General features: G+C 37.8%; 1 non-coding gene across 1 annotated transcript; it reads right to left on the bottom strand.

Annotated features, from left to right (window-relative positions):
* Positions 1-7,675: 7,675 nt before the first annotated feature.
* Positions 7,676-7,806, bottom strand: LOC112813008 (small nucleolar RNA SNORA31). Its single transcript, XR_003205410.1, has one exon. It is a non-coding gene; the product is annotated as a small nucleolar RNA SNORA31 (small nucleolar RNA).
* Positions 7,807-20,984: the final 13,178 nt, after the last annotated feature.

Raw genomic sequence — 20,984 nt, forward strand, 5'->3', positions numbered from 1 at the left:
ACTTCATACTTCTTTGATGTGATGCACTCCTCCCAGATTCCATGCTCTCATATTCAGTTTTACATCTTTTGTCCATTTCACGAGATTCCAAGTATCCAAAGCATGGTGAAAGTTTTTTTGTTTTACTTCTCTATAGGCTTTGTGGTTATTTTGGAAATTCTTTTGCTAAAACTGGAACTTCCCTTCTCTTGGGGTTTATAAGTCTCAAATCCATCCCTTTCTTTTATTGTAAACTATTGATATTTTTGCCTATAAGTATGTACCTTCTGATAAAATATTAATTTTATGCAAGTAGCCATATATAACTCCTTTCATAATGTGTTAGGAGGATTTCAAACACAGAACAAGTCAATAGGCACAACCCGGGGCAAACTCTAAACTGGTACTTGAGTTTAAATGAGACTGAATATGGGCAGAAGAATAAATGTGGGAGAAAACAGAAGTGAGTGAAAAATGGTTGTGGCAAACTTACCAGCTGTTATTTATAGTATGTGCCAAGTATAAATATGTCCTTGCAAAACTTGAAGAGATGAGTCGTCAGTTATTTCAAGACAAATTTCTGACTTGCTTTATATTATTTAAGAATATTTTATGGAGACAGTCTTAAAAATTTTGTGTATAGAAGGAGATATACGAAAGGACATTATGAGAGGACCAGTGAGATAGGCTTAAAGAGTCAAAACTTGTGGTCATCAACTCCTTCTGGTTTCATACAACTAAGTTTCTCTGAAATAATATGGGCATAAATATATTTGATTTATAGTAATCATAGCACCTCATAGCTCAAGACCACTTTATCAGGTGAATTTCAGAGAGCTCTTGGTCTATAGCTTTTCACAGATCAGATCAGAGCAAAGGAATGTCTGCCCTAAATATACACAGTACAGCCGCTGTACATATTTTGTTTTGTGGATACTCTTTCTTTTGTCCCTAATGTGGTTGCACAAATTTGTGGAATGTGGGAGTCACAGGAGGTATGAACTCCCAGTAAAACCAATAGAGACCTTCTGCTCTATATATTCAACAATGTTTTTTTAATAGGTAAGGCATTGTGCTAGAGGTGTGGATAAACAGAAAGGAATATAGCCAAATCCCTTCCTTTAAGAAACTTACAGAAAAACGGTGAAGCTGATATAGAAAATATAGAAAAGGGAAAAGTAGAAAAGCCAACACCTGACACTATGAAGTTATATTCAAGAAGTGGATGTCCTCAATGTCTTCACAGGATCATATGGAAGGGAGTGCAACCTTCAGTGGGTAACAGTTGAGGACAATTTCATTAAGGAGATAGCAGACTGAATCTTAAATCATAAATATGGGGAACCACTTCAGAGAATGAGGAAAGGGAAAGTCTTCCAAGCAGGAGAGGTCATATAATGAAATTCCATATGTGCCAGATACAGTGTTGGGTAGTAGAAATATAAAGACAAGGATGAAACAGTTTTAGAATTTAAGGTATGCACAGCTTTGGTAAAGTTAGTGATAAAGACATATATATGTAAACAATTCACCTGCAAGATGGTAATAATAGCACAGTTACCATGCCTGGACTGAGCAGCAACTCTGAAGACAGAATGGGCCAGGGAGCTCTGTAGAATGGGGCCTGGAAAGAGAAAGTTTGCAGACAAATTTTTGGGAGAGAGAAGGGGTAAGGCCAGGGTCATACACACAGTTATCGCTTAGTTTTGGCTTCCTCAGAAGCAGAACATGGACTAAGGATTTGATTACATGTAGTCTATCTGTTAGGTATCCCCAGGAAACACCGAAAGGGGAAAATGAGGCTGATAGAGAGGGCAGCCAATAAAAGATTGTTGTCAAATTAAGTACCACTGCAAGTGGGGATTAACCATGCTGAGGGATTCTGTGAATCAGTGTACCGTGGGCCTAGGTGTTAGCCCAACCCAGGAGTGAGGGGTGGTTAATCCATCTAAGGGGGAGGAGAGCTGGAATATTTATATACTAACTTTTATCAGTTATGGGTGGAGGATTCAGGATGTATGCTAATTCTCTAGGGTTTCTAGCCTACTGTTGCGAAGAACAGAGTGGGCTCTAGTAGCCAAGCAAGCCCTTAGGCAAGGAGATGCACATTCTAGCGGCTGGAAGTCAGGCCTGGGTGCACCTCAGTGGGAAGGCCTGAGGGGATGTAGGCCAATCGGTGACAGTAGCTGCTACCTACTAAATCAGTGCTTCTTGTGGTCAGGACCATGTTTTACAAATTCTCATCTCTATTTCTAGCCCATTGCCTTCACCATACAGGATTCAACTTGATTGTTTCATGTAGATTATATTAACAATAACAGGCATTAGTGGTTATCCAAATGAGTCATTTTACAGAAACCAAGTTCCCCCAAAGATTGAATTGATAGTTAGTGGTTTAGTAAGCCTTAGCACCCAGGTCTCCTGACTTACAGCCCCCAAACACTCTTACTTCAGCTGCATTGATCCTCATCCCCAGCCCCCGGAAGTAATAGAGCACAGGATTAATAGACAAATTGATAATGCCATTTGAAATACTTGAAAAAGATAATCAGACTCACCAGCTTTCATATTTACTGTTGTATAGTGTTCACAGAGTAGGAAAAAAGGATTTATTGAACCAACTTTAAATTCTACTTAAAAATATATAGATAACTGAATCTTACTTGATGCAATAAACATTAATCAGATTTTAGTAAAAGCAAATCTTCTTAAAATGCACCAAGCAAGCATATTATTTAAGGAAGCCCCTGGTGAAATCATTTTCTGGAATTTTTAATAGTTATCTAATTTATGTATTCGGAGGGATTTTTAAAATTATTATTCTTGTGTGTTTGGTATTTTTAAAATTTATTTATGGATATTAGTCTTTCTTAGAACAAAGCCCAGCTAATTTTTAAATATAATAACATTGATACATTACAGTTACAAGTTTTACATTGATTATTAAACCTAAACAGAAAGATAAAATACATCTCATCTCTTGTAAGAAAAATAATTGTGTTAACTTTATATTTTATTCCTATATTCTTTGTGAACTGTTATTAAATATTAAATTACATTCTCAAACACAATCTTCAGTTACATTTCTGGTCTGCATTGGTTTAGAAGTTTATGGTTCCCCTGACCACCAGAAACTATAATTGTCTTTAAATTCTCTTTGTTGAGCGGATGTCATGAGTTTTGAGCTGGACAGTCACTACTAAAATTATGGTAAAAGGAAGTATTGTAGTAACTCTTGGAGTTGTTGCAGCTTTATGTATTTTCACAAGTCTGCAAGTCAGAGACGTGAGAAGGTATGAATCATAAGGATGTCTATGGTTAGTGTCTGCCAGTAATTTACATATCAGTGTTAAATGGGTCAATAAAGTCACAGTCCTTCTCATCTTGAAAAGATCAGCCCCATGGCAGGAGAATTTTGATTGAGGAGGTGGGTGACTTTGGAACAAGAACATGTAAGAGCTTAGGGCAGACCTGGGTAGAATGTTAAATGGGGGTGGTAAATTACAATTACAGTAGCAGCAAGATAATGTGTCCCTAAAAGATGAAGGATAATGATGATGCTACTAATAGTAAGAGCTATATTTGTTTCATGCTTAACACAGTGACTGATACACTTCTAAGAACTTTATGTGAATTAATTTACCTAATCTTCCTAATAACATATAAGGTGGGTACTATTAGTATCACCACTTTACAGATGAGGAAACTGAGTATTATGACCTGACCAACTTTACGCTGTTTAAGGTAGATATTTGTGGCTGCCATTAGTGAAGGGAGGATGGTAAAGGCAAGAGACTATTCCCCCACCATGTCACTCTCAGGAACTTTATTATAAAATCAAGTTTGCTACTTGTATACCAATGTTCATTGCAGCATATTTACAATAGCCAAAAGGTAGAAACAACCCAAGTGTCCATAAATGGCTGAATGGTTAAATAAACTGTGCTATATAAAAACAATGGAACACTATTTAGCCATAAAAAGAAATGGGATTCTGATGCATGCTGCAACATGGATAAACCTTGAAAAGAGTATGCTAAGTGGACTAAGACACAGAGGACAAATAGTGTATCATCCCATTTTTATGAGATACCTAGAAAACACAAATTCATAAAGACAGAAAGTAGAATAGAAGTTACCAGAGAATGGGGAAGGACAAATGAGGGGTTGTTCTTTAATGGGTATAAAGTTTCTGTTTGAGATGATGAAAAAGTTCTGGAAATAGATAGTGGTGATGGTTGCACAACAATGTGAATATAATTAATGGCATTGAATTGTACAATTAAAAAAATGTTAAGTTTTGGGGCGTCTGGGTGGCTCAGTAAATTAAGTGTCTGCCTTTGGCTCAGGTTATGATCCCAGGGTCCTGGGATCGAGCCTCACATCAGGCTACCTGCTCAGCCAGGAGCCTGCTTCTCCCTCTCCATCTGCCTCTACCCCCACTCATGTTCTCTCTCACTCTCTCTCTTGCACTGTCTCAAATATATAAAATCTTTAAAAAATATTAAGTTTTATGTTTTGTATATTTTACCACAATACATATTTTTAAAGATTTTTAAAATTTATTTATCAGAGAGAGAGGGAGCATGAGCTGGCGTGGGGGGTGGAGGGAGAGGGAGAAGCAGACTCCCAGCTGAGCAGGGAGCCCAACATGGGACCTGATCCCAGGACCCTGAGATCATGACCTGAGCTGAAGGCGGATGCTTAACCGACCGAGCCACCCAAGGTACCTCTCCACAATACATTTTGTTAAAAAGCAAGTTTGAAGATGAATTGATGAATTCAACAGACATCAAACATTTGCAAGCAACTATTTATTACTCAGCAGGCACAAAAATAGTTCAGACAACTTGTCCTGTAAACTCAATAAAGTCTCATGTCTTAGTCCTTTTGGATGTTCCTACCACATCTTACGTGTAAACTTCACAGGAGGAAGACACAACAATCTAGAGACAGTGTTTCAATAAATTTATAGTCACATCAGGAATAGAATGTGCTATAAATTACTGGTTGGAGAGAGGACAATTTCAGAATCAAGCTTTGGGAGCATTCCAAAACCCCAAGAGCTCATTTGATCCCTCTTCTATCCTTTTGTTGCAAGGATTGGGAAGTCCTCTCAAGAGTTTAACCCATCTACATACTCTGGATATTAAACTGTATTCTATTCAGGCCAGTTTCTGGCAAAACAAACAAACAAACAAACAAACGCAAAACAGATGGCATAGTCAAATTTGGTAGTTGGGAAAAGTTTAAGAAAATGGCTATTCTTCAATATAAAAGAAAAGCCAGTAGAATATAAAGTTTTAATATCCAAAGTTAGAATGTTAGAATGTATGATATATATATTTTAAAGTTTTTATTTTTTATATTTTAAAAACCTTATTTATTTTATAATATATATATTTTTAAAAATTATTTATTTGAGAGAGAGAATGAAAAGAGTGTGAATGGGGGGAGGGGCAGAGGGAGAGAGAGAGAATCTCAAGCAGACTCCGAGCTAAGCATGGAGCCCGATGCGGGGCTCAATCCCACGGCCTTGAGATCATGACCTGAGGTGAAACCAAGAGTCAGACACTTAACCGATTGAACTACCCAGGCGCCCCTCCCTCAATATATTTTTCGTTCAGTGTTTACATATGAAAATTTTGTATTTACATTCATTCAGCTCAATATAACATAAAAAACTCATAGTGTGAAGGAAAAGTTGCAAGTTATATTCCAACCACAATTTGTAGAATTTCATAATCTCATGTAGATGTTGAAATGTACACTGAGTGTCAGCATATGGGATGTGTGGGATTTGGGGATTAAATAGGCTTTGTGTGTTGACCAGCCAATAAATTTTTTGATCCAACTGAATTACATATGAAATTTGAAAATAAGCCTGTTTGTAAGTAAGACATTACTATTGATCCTGGTAATACACCTCTTTTTCAGCAGTTCGGGGTACTTACCACCTTTGGACTTAAGGTAAGCACTGTTAGCAAAGGAAATGGGCATTCCTTTCTCCTGAAAGATTTTTCTCTTCTGTTTTGGGAAGAATTAGGAGAGGGGGAAAATGTCATTCCACCTTGTTTCCTCTAGAATCTCTTACATAACTCTGAGCCTTCCTCTATAGAGTTGCCTCTAAGCACTGATGCTGTCAGCCTTTGCTTTATAAAGATGTACTTCTCTGACGTTTGGCTTTGTAAGTGTTGTTTAGTATTTTTCTTCTTTGTATGTGTTCTGCTTCTTCAAGTAGGCTGTTGGATCCTTGAGGGAACGTGCCTCTAATTTTGCATTCCCATACAGTTCTGCAGGCAGTTAGTTCTCAGTAAGTGCTGGTGCACTGATCTGTACAGGAAGCACACATTCGTAGGTACCTTCATTTTAGCCAGAGAAAGAAGAGAACTATCACATTTCCAAGCAGAGTTTTCAAGCATTTCCCACCCTTGCATCGAAGGTCCTGAGCTTTTGCTAATAGAGGTCGAGGAAAAGATTTGTTCACGTTTGTCCCTGATCATTATTTTATTTGGTTGTAGGACAGCTTGTGGTCATCATGCTTGCATTTGGGACCAAGCACATGGAACACAAGGCCAAGAAAATTCTACACACTATTTAGGGCCAAATGCAAACTGGGAAGTAAAGATAAAGTTATGGTGTTCAATAGTTCTTCTCCTATGAAACCTACTTTTTGTGTCATAAGGAAGAAAGGGAAGGATATAGGAGTGGATGGAATACTATAGGTGTCAGAAAACTATGACCTGTGGGCCAACTCCGGCTCATAGCCTGTTTTTGTAAGTAAACTTTTAATGGAACACAGCCTTGTCCACTCATTTATATATTGTCCATGGCTACTTTGGAGCTATAATGCTTAGTTTCACAGCTGTGACAGAAATCATATAGCCCACAAAGCCTGAAGTGCTTATTACATGGTCCTTAACAGAAAAAGTTAGCCGAGGACGCCTGGGTGGCTCAGTTGGTTAAGCGACTGCCTTCGGCTCAGGTCATGATCCTGGAGTCCCGGGATCGAGTCCCACATCGGACTCCCCGCTCAGCGGGGAGTCTGCTTCTCCCTCTGACCCTGCTCTCTCTCTCTCTCTCTCTCAAGTAAATAAAAAAAATCTTAAAAAAAAAAAAAAAGAAAAAGAAAAAAGAAAAAGTTAGCCGATACCTGGAATACTATATCCATGGAATTTTTCTTAGATCTTGGCTTTTGAGTATTGCTTTAAAATAAATACATAAATATTGGCATTAAGGAGAGCACTTGTTGGGATGAACACTGGGTGTTATAAGCAAGTGATGAACCACTAAATTCTACCCCTGAAACCAATACTCCACTATATGTTAACTAACTTGAATTTAAATAAAATCTTGAAAGAAAAAAAAAACACATAAATAACTAAATTAAAATGGCTGGTTTCTATTATGCTAGAACTGAGAACAATGCTTTTGAGTTCATGATTCCTTTGGCGGTGTGATTTGAGGCACACACTTGTCCCCAAAGACCCAACTCCCTTTCTGGTAGAATTTGAGGAATCTGCCCCTATAGACTTGCCCAATTTAAGCAAAATATTTTATTTTATTTTTATTTTATTTTTTATTTTTTTCCTTTTGCAACACTTCTAATAAACTCAAATTTTAGATACTTTGGAGTAAAACAAGATTTCATTGTTGACAAGGTTACTTCTGATTTGTGTAAATTCTTTTGGTTTTTCCCTGTACCCCCCCCATTCAATCTTGACTGCCACAATGAGACAGAAAGTGCAAGGACACTTTTTTCTTGCATCTCTAGTGGAAACCTCAGCAGCAGACAGGAACTGCTCCAGGTCTGTCAAATGGATGCATTAGGCAAAATATTTTAAAGTGTAAATGTACTTGAGGGAAGATGGTCATAATCTATCATCAGTCCTTGTTTGTGTGTGTGTGTGTGTGTGTGTGTGTGTGTGTGTGAGTGTATGTTAATCTACTTCTCTTTCCTTCAAGATAAGGGAGAATAACAGAGTAATCAATGCAAGAATTGAAGGTTGAGCTCAAAATATGGATGAAACAGTAAAAAGGGAATGGAACTGATGTTACATATGTTATCTCACTGGACTTCACAACAATCCTGGGAGTGTGGCAAGGTATGATTACCCCACCCTGAAATAAAAGGAGGCTGGGTCTCAAAATTAAGTGGATTGTCTAAAATTAAACAGTTAATAAATAGCAGCAATAGTCTTCTAATTCTCACTCTGAGTTCTTAGGGTTTTTTTCCCCATGATACTCCATTGCCTCTTCAACATCTCTGCCTCTTCCCCTGAGTCCATCATGCTACAGGTATAATTTCCTGTCTCTTAGAAATATGATTCTGCCTTCTGGAACTTAAAATCGTTCCCATAAGAATTTTTGCTGTAACTTGGTCCTACCTAAAATCCCCAAATTAAAACCAAACACCCAAAATCTAAAGATGTTTCTCAAATTCAGTCTACTAAGCTAAGAGCCAGTAATAATCACTCTGTCTTATCAAATATGATAAAGGACACTGCTCTGTGTTGAATTACAGGTGATACAAATAGTGAATTAAAATCAGGCAAACCATCTTTTTCATGTAACTAAGTCTCACAATTAAGAATGTATAATAATCAGTTTCAAATTGTGGTAAATCATCAAAGAAAGTTAGGTATCCTGGGAGTTATTTACATGTGAACAGATGCCTTTGGAAATTAAATGGAGTATGGAAATTTTACAGCATGCTGTAGTAGAAGAGATAAATTAATAAAATGATCACATCTCAAGTTATGTCTGGTATGAAATAGAATTTTTATGTATTTTCAAAATGTTCCTATCTTCAGTCGTAGAAGCCAGAAGAAAGTTCAGAATAGTTACCTCGATGAATATGATCACAAAGAATACCAACACAAATACTTCTAACTTTTGTAGCAAACACAGAAGACTTTATATTTATATGCATATATATACACACAGAGGGCAGAAATCGCAGACAATAATTTTAAAATATACAAAAATGATTCTTGCTTGTACATTACTGTTAGTTCACAACTATGGGAGCTTCCTGGGTGTAATCTGAAACAGCTACCCCACACAGAGGGCAGGAAGAGACTGGAGAAAGAGGCAGACCACCCCTGGTGGGTAGGTGGGGGGGCAGGCCAGTGGAAGCACATTCCGAAGACAGGGGAGGGAGGGAGGCGCCTCTGCCTAGGTCCAGCTCACGGTCCAACCGTCTACCAACACATCCTCTTGATGACTTCTCCCAACAGTTATCAATAGGCTCGTGTTGAAACTGGAAGGCTGCTCCACAGGACACGGAGCCCTGACTTTCAGGTAGGATCTCATACACACATTCAGACAGATGGTTATCATACTGGTAGCAAACCTCAGAGCCTATGAGGCTTTGAGTTTTACCTAGATCAATCAAATCTCAATTTAAGCCTGTTTCTCTGCTCCATTGCCAGAGAAATAAGGTCAGGTAGAAAAAGCCACTTTCTTACACCTTTAGCTCAGATCTGCCATATAGTCTCTAGTTTTCTCTTGAATACCTTGGCACAGAAAGTGATATTTAATCCTATACTCTTGGTTAACTTTGAAATGCCCTAATTAAGCATTCAAACTTCAGGTGTGGCTAATTAGCATTGGACCAGTCTAATTAAAGTACACTCTCCTGCTTTGGCTTCAGTTGTCTCACATAAGAGCAACACAAGAAAGTTGAATAATTTACATATTAGCTGTTGGAAATTATTTTGCCTTGGTGAAATGAATGGTATTTCAATATAGAGACACTGGTTAGAAACAAATGAACAGTTAACTCTGGCCCAGCATGGGCTGGTGAAACCCTCCCCAAGGTTCTGTTTAGCCAAGTGTCCTGCGGTTAACAAAGATTCTGCAGTGGCATTCCCAAAGTCAGCTGAACCTGGCCGCTAAAATGTAATTCATGGGCTTCAAGTGAATCTTTCATGCAGACTTCTCATCAGAGGGGCAGTACTTCATGAAACTCTAAGGACAGGCCCTCTTGGTTTGTTACTGTTTGCATGTTTGGCAGTATTTGGTGTGAGACTTTAATTGTAATATACCACCTCGAAGTGAGGCAAGCTTATGTCAAAGAACGGACATCAGCCTTACTCTTTTGCACAAATTTCCATTTTTAACAGATTTTAGATTTCACACATCATCCATAGGTTGATACAAACTTCATGAAAAAAATACACATGATAATAAGAGATAAGAACTTAAAAGAGAATAACGTGGAATCATTTATTTTAAAAAAATCTGGTGTTGTACAGAGGCTGCTCATCACTGGCAAAATACCTAACAATTAAAAAAAGCAAGAACACTAAATGGGCTTGAGTCTGTTTGCAACAAGGCTCCAATTAATTCCGATGTCTCCTATTTTTACAGCCTCTTAACTGGTGTCCTCACCTCTAGCTTCTCCACATTTTAATCCAGGGTATTCTAACTAATAGTGATCCCTGAATGTTAACTTATTTTCTTCAGATTCAAGGTCCTCATTAATTGGGATGACTGTATTAATTTCCTGGGACTGCTGTGACAAAGTACCACAAACTGGTGGCTTAAAACAACAGAAATTTATTCTCTCACAGTTCTGGAGGCTAGACGTTCAAAATCAAGCTGTTGGCAGGGCTATGCTTTCTCTGAAACCTGTAGGGGAGAATCTTTCCTTGCCTCTAATAGCTTCTGGTGATTGCTGGCAATCCTTGGCACCTCTTAGCTTGTAGATGTCTCGCTCCAATCTCTGTTTCTGTTGTCACATGGCCATCTTCCTTCTGTGTCTGTGTGTCTCTGTGCCTTCACGTGGTGTTGTCCTCTCTGTATGTGTCTATGCCCAAATTTTCCTTTTTTTTTTTTTTTTTTAATAAGGACACAGTCCTATTGGACTAGGGCAGTCTCTAATGACCTCATCTCAACTTGAGTGTACACTTACAGAGACCTTATTTCCAACTAAGATCACATTCACAGGTACCAGGAGTTAGGACTTCAACGTATCTTTTCAGGGGTCATAATTCAACCCAAACAGTGACCTTATCATGTTCAATCCAGGTGACTTTTGAGAGGAGAAGGCTATATGTGATTAGTACGGATGCTGAAATAGTAGGTGTAAGCTGGCTTTAAATGTAAGTGGAGGGAAATCATTGGAAGTTAGGGAAAGAAAATGTGTAGAGAAAAAGGCCTATCAATTGAAAAATACATATATATTCGTATATATAAGATATATATGACTATGTCCTTCTCCTCTACCAGAATAGGAAGATGAGTTTAATCAGGAGCAGTAGGATGTAAGTTCACCCTATCCCTAATACAACCTGGCTGATCTCTGCAGCTTGCATTCCCCTGGTGACCTCTACATTCCTTAACCTCCATTCTTATTGTGCCCTAGACGACAAGTTGGCAAACATTTTCTGTAAAGGGCTGGATAGTAAATATTTGAGGCATTATGGGCCATAAGGCCTCTGTCTGAACTACTCCACTCTAGACAATATATAAACAAGTGGATGTAGCTGTATTCTAATAAAATATTATTTACAAAACCAGGCCCCAGGTGGATTTGGTCTGAGGGATTGATTTGGTAATGATTATCCTAGACCATATAAGGGGGTGGGAAAAGAGAATGCTCTGTGAATTCCTGGGAGGGCTCTTTATAAATTGGGGAGATTAGCCTTTTCTTTGTGTTATGGACTGAATTGTGTTCCCTCACAATCCCTACGTTGAAGGCCTATTTCCCGGTACCTCAGAATGTGACTGTATTTAAAAATAAGGCACATTTTAAATTCATCCATTGATTTTTTTTTTTTTGTGAGGCAGAATTTTTTATTTTGTTTATGGGACATGTATCCATCATTGTTGTATATTGTCTTACACTTAGAAAATCTTTGAATATATAGTGCTTCAATGAGGGACTATCCCATGTTTCCTTTGGTATTTTTATGCTGTCATATTTTGCCCATTTAAATTTTGATCTGTTTGCGATTTACCCTCATGTGAAATACAAACTGTAGATGCAACTTTCTTTTTTTCCCCCAGATTGCTATCCAGTTTTCCCAACACTGTTCTTTGAGTGTTTTATTTTTTTCACAATCTGTTGATGATGCCACTCTTTATATTCTAAAGTTCCGTATGAATCATGTCTATTTCTAGTATTCTTATTCCAGTCTTTCTTTTCCTGTAGTAATATTGCATGGTTTAAATATGGAGCCTTTTTGGTACATATCTGGTAGGGGTAGTTCTCCCATATTGCTTTTCTGTTTTCAGGTTTTTCTATATATTCTTTTGATTTTAAAAGTTCTTATTCCCCACTCCCAAAAACAATCCTACTGGATCCACTTATAATTTCCTAGTTTTAAAATGGTTTCTCTCATTCTCTCTCAAATAAATAAATAAAATTAAAAAAAATGGTTTCTCTTGAACTTTCCAGATACAATATTGTATCTTCTGAAAATGTGATAATTTCATGTCAATTTTACTTTTTCTTGTTTAATTGCACTGGTGAATATCTCACACAGAGTGTTAAATAAAAAAGATGAGAGTACCTCTGCCTTGATCCTGAATTTAATTTGAATGGCTTTAGTGTTTTCCTCACTGCTTAGCACAGTAGGCTGAGACAGATAAATAGTTTCGTGTCAGGGACTTATTCATTACTTAGTCGACATGCCTTTCTTGGGCACCTAATATATAGAAGGTGCTGTTCAAGGTGTTTGAGATTCTTTAAAGAACCAAAAATACAAAACTCTATGTTCTTGTGGCACTTGTATTCCAGTGGAGTGTTGAGGTAGAGACTTACTGTTCTCTCCATCCTAGGCACAAATGAAGGCTTTATTTCCCAGTATCCCTGAAGTTAGTCAGGGGCACTAGCTGAATTACAGCTAATAGAATCTGAGCAGAAGTAACATGTGTCATTTGCAAACCCTACCTCTCTCTTTCCCTTTGCTAATTGGAAGGCCAGAGAGAAGGGATCCAGTGAGGTATTCCAAGGATTCCCTGGGGGAAAGTTATTTTACAAGGAAAGGGTGCCTAAAAAAACAAAAAAACAAAAAAAACAAACAAACAAGGAAAGGGTGCCTGGAGGCTTGATCAACACTTGGAGGTGGGAAGTAAAATTAGATTTATAGAAATCAATGGCTTTTATAGAATGCATGAAGACAAAAATCAATTAAAAATGTAATGGTAGAAAAGATCTCATCTACAATAGTGTCAAAAAAGAAAAATGACCTAAGAATTAAACATAATAAAAAATGTTGAAGAGCAATGTGAAAAAGTAACCTTAAAGTGCACTTGAAGGACAAACAAGTGTATATGAACAAATAGGAAGACTTACCATGTACTTCGATTAAAAAAAAAACAACAACAAAACTCGTAGGCTATGAATCCACTCTGAAAATATGTGAGCATATACTAGGTTGGCCAACTTGTCCCGATATGCTCAGGAGTATCCTGGTGTTAGCACTGGAGGCCTCACATTTTTCAGGAAACTCATCAGTTGTAGGCAAACCGGGAGGATTGGTCATCCTGGCACAAGGGCATTTGTCATAGCATTTTTTGTAAGAGAAAAAGACCCAAATCACTCAAAAGCCCATCAAATATGTGCTGTTTGAATAAACATGGAATATCTGTACAACAGTGTGCTCTGTAGCAGGTTGGAGAGATGGAGTGAAAGGGAGATGAACAAATATGGTTGCTAGACATTGCTATGGAATGATTCATAAGACTTGTTGCATGAAGACAAAAAGAGGAAGGAAGGGTCAGAAGAGAAAGTTCACTATGCCACCATTTTATAAGACATTGAATGAAATATGAATATTTATGTATTTACTTATATATTCAAACATAAAATGTTGTTTAACAATTAAAATGACTATCAAAGGGGAAAAGATAAAACCGTTGAGGAGATAAATAAAAACCGGTTCTCTCTGAATGTGCAACATTTTATAATTTTGACTTAGGAACCATCTAAATTTACAAGCAATATTGAATCAAGAAGAGAAAATTGGAGGAGAGACAAGTACAATAAGCATAGGCAACTTTTTTTAAAAAAGACTTTCTTTCTTTCTTTCTTTCTTTCTTTTTCTTTCACAGTGAGAGAGATAGTGGCGAGAGAGGGAACACAAGCAGAGGGAGTGGGAGAGGGAGAAGCAGGCTTCCCGCGGAGCAGGGAGCCCGATGCGGGGCTCGATCCCAGGACCCCGGGATCACGACCTGAGCCGAAGGCAGATGCTTGATGACTGAGCCACACAGGCGCCCCAATAGGCAACTTTTCTGGAGAAGTTTTGGTGCCAGAGACAGTACAGAAATGAGGTAGTGGCTGTTCTGGGAGAGGGGATCAGGATACATTTTTATTAGATGAGAGATAATACAGCATGTTTGTATGCTGATCAGAATGATCTAGTAGAGACAGGAAAAGTGATGATATAGACTAGATGGAAGGTAATTTCTGGAAAAATGTTTCTGAGCAGGTGGACAGGTATGCTAGCAATTGGCCATTTCTGACAGATGTATGACTCTTTATAAAAGCAACATATGCTTGATTTCCCATGGACCTGACCAAGAGACTCAGAACTGCCCTCCAGTTGCTAGTCAATTCTTGTTCCTCCTCTTTCCATTATCAGAGGGGTCCTATCTGCATTGAGGTCTGAAGCCTTCCCCTGTCTTCTCTCGCTCCATCACACTGTATCTCTCATGGGTAGTTCTCCAGTAGATCCTATACACTTCAAATTTTGTCTGCACATCTGCTTCTTGGAGAACCTGGACTGAAGGTATTTTGACCCTGTGGAAGTATCTTCAGTAGCGCTTTATGAAAGGGCCATTGGATAAAATTTACCCTAATTTCTCTGTGGAAATCCAGCATTTTATATGCATGCTCTCTTTTAGGTTAGTTTGGTAAATTGCATTTCCTAGAAAATTATCTATTTCATTCCAAATTTTGAATTTGTTTATGCATAGTTCAACAAAATAGCCTCTTATGATTCTTTTAATTTCCTTGCTTATTGCATATATTATTTGTGCTTTCCCCACTTTTCTTGATTTGGTTAATTCAGAGTTTATCTCTGTCATTCTAAATAAAGAGAGAGTTTTGAATTAATAATGCCATTGACATCTGCTCTTATCCTTATCTTTTCCTTGTTTTATTTGTTGTGATTCCTTTCTCACGTTTTAAGCAAAATAAATCAAACATTTAAATTATTTATTTGTATTCTTTCCACTTCCATCCAATTAAGTCTTGTTACAATATATAATTTTTAATGACTATTTTCTAGATATTCTGCAATTTTGGTTAGTATTCCTTCTTTGACTTGACTGGTATATGAAAACATTTAGAAAAGTTTTAGTAGATAAGGACCTTTTCTTTCTTGGTCTTAGTTTTGAGGTCTAGATGTATTCTCATCAAAGAACAGTATATCACTTGTCCTATTTCTGCATTTTGTAGCTTGTTGAGATTTCTTTGTGACTAACATATTATTGGTTTTTAAAAAATATTTTAAGATTTTTCAGAATGGGTATTTATTTTTAAATTTTTTTCTGGTTTATTTATATTTTTATATTTTTGTTATTTTTGTTATTTTTTAAAAATTTAATTTAATTTTCTTATGTTAGTCACCATACAATACATCATTAGTTTTTCATGTAGTGATCCAAGAACTTGTATTCTCTTCTTTAGCACTATAATATTTGGTTTACTTTATATATTTCATTAAATATTCTATTTTGATACGCTATTTCCTTAGAGATTTTTTTGGTCTTCTTGATCTGTTGTGGCCCAGGAGAGATGAATCAATATCTCCCACCTCCAGCGTTATTCTCTCATCTTTCTTTTATGATTTATAGTATTTGCTTTATGAATGTTTTTGCTATGTTATCTCATGTATAGATATTCATAAGGATTATACCTTCGTTATGAATTTTACCATTTAAAACTATAAAATGCCTTTCTTTGTCTCCTTCAAAACTTATGACCTGAATTCCACTTAAACTGATACATTAAGACTAGTATCCTGATTCCTTTTTTTGTTTGCATTTATTTATGCAACTTTGCCATCCATTTATTTGTTAATTTTGTGGAGCCTCAGTTGAACAGAATTGACCAAACATAATTATTGGTTGATGATGCATTATCATCACTTGTTCATGTTTGGCCTTCATTTTTATTTGTTTATTACATAATGAACACCCAAGAACCCACTACCCAACCCCAGAAGACATCTGTAAAATTAGCTTACTATTCATAAGCTCCTTCTCTATTGCATTCCCCTGCTTCCACCATTCCCCTCTCCCTTCAGATATCCACTATCCTGAATTTGGTATTTATCACACTCTTCAAACATAAGAGTTTAAGTATGTATTATTTAGTTTTGATAATTTTTGAACTTTTTAAAAGGGGTATTATGCTATTTGAAGTTGTGGATACAGGGAAACATGAACAAATTGTGAGCCCCTGTTAACATTCTATCATAGGTAGGTCACATGGGATGTAAACATAAGCTTCAGTGAAGTATTGTGTTTGAATAATGGATTTATAGTCAGCCTGACTTATTTAAGCTCTTTCATGTTCTAAGATGCAGAGGTTCACTCAGGTAAGTTGTTATTGGAATTTTATTATAAAAATTCTGGAAGGAGAAATGGTGAAGTAGTGACAACATCTGCTTAGAAGCACTGGTAAGTAATTGGAAGATAATTCTGGATAAGACAAATCGCTAGTAAGTGATGTTATTTTCCCTTCTCTAGTTCTCTGACAACTTTTGTGATTTAGCTGTTGTTTTCTTGTTACTGTCAATCAGCTGGTTACATTTTGGAGTGATACTTTTGATGAGCTCCAATATTCACCAGGTACAGTGAGGACTAATATTAGGTGGAGCCTTTGTACCTTGTAACCCTTGGCTCTTGGTAAATTTATAGGTGGCTATTACTGAGTCAAATCTTCATCACTAATTCAGGTCAGCCCAGAGGGCCATTTGAATAGATACTCTTGTGGGTGGAATGATATTTGGATGACATTAACCAATATTAATATTCTTCTCTATCCTTCCCCTAACTCTCCCACATTCTTTTGATCCCATTGAGTCCACTGAGTTTAGTAAGGCATTTAATTATTTGCCCCAGGGAAGGTAGGGCACAGAAGAGTTCAGAAACCACAAAAGAATCAATTCTCTTTAACGTCTGTGGGGTTTTAAAGGTACAGGCTCTTGATTTTCAAGACTAGTTTTTTGAGAGAGAAAAAAGAAGTTTTGTTGTTTTGTTTTGCTTTGTTTTACATCCAGAAGCTTGGCACCAGATAACAAAAGTGAAGGGCCAAAATAAAATAAGGATTTAAATTTATTTCAGTGTCATCGATGAGAGCAAAGATGAAGAGCTAGGCTACTTCATCCTCAGAAAGGAGACTGGGATCCAGTGGCAGGAGGGTTAGAGTGAGGTTATACATGTGTTGAGGGGAAGATTAGTGGGGCACATAGAAGGAGACGCAGCTGGCATTTGCAGACTGCCTATTGAGTTCTAGTTCCCCTCCTCACGATCACACACCAAGAGCAGCGAGTCAGCATTTGGTCAGTTGCAGGAGGCCATCCTCCCTGTTAATGATCCAGGAACAATTAAACGTCCAGGAAAGTTTTAGCAGGGGGCCTAGAACTTTCAGAGGAGCCCTTCTCCCGTCTCTACTGGGAGGTGCTGAGGGAAACAGGACTGTGCTTTCCTGAAATGACCAGGAGAGTGGTGAAGCTCTATAACAAACGAAAACAAGAGTGTATTTGTACGGGACAGGCTTTGGAATATTGTAGATGCCTTTGCAACAACCAGAGCCACCCTGAGTAACCCTTAGCATGGTACTCATGCCTGCAAATCCTAGGTTTCCTCAAATATAATATAATGTATAATGTATATAATCATGCTTACCTCCAGTTTCTGGTTATATTTGAAATATATAGAACTGTTTCAGGCACAAGGAAAGGATTATTACAGACAGCCATTTTTAACTTACTGACTCTTCTTTGCTGTTTGTTTATAACTCACTAGAGGCACTGTACCTCACTTTTTAAAAATAAATACATCTTAGAATTTGTACATTCTTTTTTTTGATTTTTTTTTAATTTTTTTATTATGTTAATCACCATATATTACATAATTTGTTTTGGTGTAGTGTTCCATGATTCATTGTTTGTTCATAACACCCAGTGCTCCATGCAGAACGTGCCCTCCTCAATACCCATCACCAGGCTAACCCATCCCCCCACCCTCCTCCCCTCCAGAAACCTCAGTTTGTTTCTCAGAGTCCATCATCTCTCCTGGTTCGTCTCCCCCTCTGACTTACTCCCCTTCATTCTTCCTCTCCTGCTATCTTCTTCCTTTTCTTTTTTCTTAAAATATGTTGCATTATTTGTTTCAGAGGTACAGATCTGTGATTCAACAGTCTTACACAATTCACAGCGCTCACCGTAGCACATATCTTCCCCAATGTCCATCACCCAGCCACCCCATCCCTCCCACCCCCGACCACTCCAGCAACCCTCAGTTTGTTCCTGAGATTAAGAATTCCTCATATCAGTGAGGTCATATGATACATGTCTTTCTCTGATTGACTTATTTCACTCAGCATAACACCCTCCAGTTCCATCCACGTCGTTGCAAATGGCAAGATCTCATTCCTTTTGATGGCTGCATAATATTCCATTGTGTATATATACCACCTCTTCTTTATCCATTCATCTGTCCATGGACATCTTGACTCTTTCCACAGTTTGGCTATTGTGGACATTGCTGCTATAAACATTGGGCTGCACGTACCCCTTCGGGTCCCTACATTTGTATCTTTGGGGTAAATACCCAGTAGTGCAATTGCTGGATCGAATGGTAGCTCTCATTTCAACGGTTTGAGGAACCTCCATACTGTTTTCCAGAGTGGTTGCACCAGCTTGCATTCCCACCAACAGTGTAGGAGGGTTCCCCTTTCTCCACATCCCCGCCAACATCTGTCGTTCCCTGACTTGTTAATTTTAGCCATTCTGACGGGTGTGAGGTGGTATCTCATTGAGGTTTTGATTTGGATTTCCCTGATGCCGAGCGATGTTGAGCACTTTTTCATGTGCCTGTTGGCCATTTGGATGTCTTCTTTGGAGAAATGTCTGTTCATGTCTTCTGCCCATTTCTTGATTGGATTATTTGTTCTTTGGGTGTTGAGTTTGATAAGTTCTTTATAGATTTTGGATACTAGCCCTTTATCTGATGTGTCATTTGCAAATATTTTCTCCCATTCTGTCGGTTGTCTTTTGGTTTTGTTGACTGTTTCTTTTGCTGTGCAAAAGCTTTTTATCTTGATGAAATCCCAATAGTTCATTTTTGCCCTGGCTTCCTGTGCCTTTGGTGATGTTTCTAGGAAGAAGTTGCTGCGGCTGAGGTCGAAGAGGTTGCTACCTGTGTTCTCCTTTAGGATTTTGATGGACTCCTGTCTCACGTTTAGGTCTTTCAACCATTTGGAGTCTATTTTTGTGTGTGGTGTAAGGAAATGGTCCAGTTTCATTCTTCTGCATGTGGCTGTCCAATTTTCCCAACACCATTTGTTGAAGAGACTGTCTTTTTTCCACTGGACATTCTTTCCTGCTTTGTCAAAGATAAGTTGACCATAGAGTTGAGGGTCCATTTCTGGGCTCTCGATTCTGTTCCATTGATCTATGGGTCTGTTTTTGTGCCAGTACCATACTGTCTTGATGATGACAGCTGTGTAATAGAGCCGGAAGTCCGGAATTGTGTTGCCGCCAGCTTTGCTTTTCTTTTTCAATATTCCTCTGGCTATTCGGGGTCTCTTCTGGTTCCATACAAATTTTAGGATTATTTGTTCCATTTCTTTGAAAAAAGTGGATGGTATTTTGATGGGGATTGCATTGAATGTGTAGATTGCTCTAGGTAGCATTGACATCTTCACAATGTTGGTTCTTCCAATCCATGAGCATGGAACGTTTTTCCGTTTCTTTGTGTCTTCTTCAATTTCTTTCCTGAGTATTTTATAGTTTTCTGAGTACAGATCCTTTGCCTCTTTGGTTAAATTTATTCCTAGGTATCTTATGGTTTTGGGTGCAATTGTGAATGGGATCGACTCCTTGATTTGTCTCTCTTCTGTCTTGTTGTTGGTGTATAGGAATGCCACTGATTTCTGTGCATTGATTTTATAGCCTGCTACTTGACTGAATTCCTGTATGAGTTCTAGCAGTTTTGGGGTGGAGTCTTTTGGGTTTTCCACATAAAGTAGCATATCATCTGCAAACAGTGAGAGTTTGACTTCCTCTTTGCCGATTTGGATGCCTTTGATTCCTTTTTGTTGTCTGATTGCTGTGGCTAGGACTTCTAATACTATGTTGAATAGCAGTGGTGAGAGTGGACATCCCTGCCGCGTTCGTGACCTTAGGGGAAAAGCTCTCAGCTTTTCCCCATTGAGAATGATATTCGCTGTAGGTTTTTCGTAGATGGCTTTTATGATATTGAGGTATGCACCCTCTATCCCTATACTCTGAAGAGTTTTGATCAAGAAAGGATGCTGTACTTTGTCAAATGCTTTTTCTGCATCTATTGAGAGGATCATATGATTCTTGTTCTTTCTTTTGTTAATGTATTGTATCACGTTGATTGATTTGTGGATGTTGAACCAGCCTTGCAGCCCAGGGATAAATCCCACTTGGTCGTGGTGAATAATCCTTTTAATGTACTGTTGGATCCTATTGGCTAGTATTTTGGTGAGAATTTTTGCATCCATGTTCATCAAGGATATTGGTCTGTAATTCTCCTTTTTGATGGGATCTTTGTCTGGTTTTGGGATCAAGGTAATGGTGGCCTCATAAAATGAATTTGGAAGTTTTCCTTCCATTTCTATTTTTTGGAACAGTTTCAGGAGAATAGGTATTAATTCTTCTTGAAATGTCTGATAGAATTCCCCTGGGAAGCCATCTGGCCGTGGGCTTTTGTTTCTTGGGAGATTTTTGATGACTGCTTCAATTTCCTTAGTGGTTATAGGTCTGTTCAGGTTTTCTATTTCTTCCTGGTTC

This window comes from Callorhinus ursinus, unplaced genomic scaffold (genome assembly GCF_003265705.2).
Source record: "Callorhinus ursinus isolate GAN/ISIS: 27379988/994484 unplaced genomic scaffold, GSC_fseal_2.0 scaffold16, whole genome shotgun sequence".
In the NCBI taxonomy this organism is placed as follows: domain Eukaryota; kingdom Metazoa; phylum Chordata; class Mammalia; order Carnivora; family Otariidae; genus Callorhinus; species Callorhinus ursinus.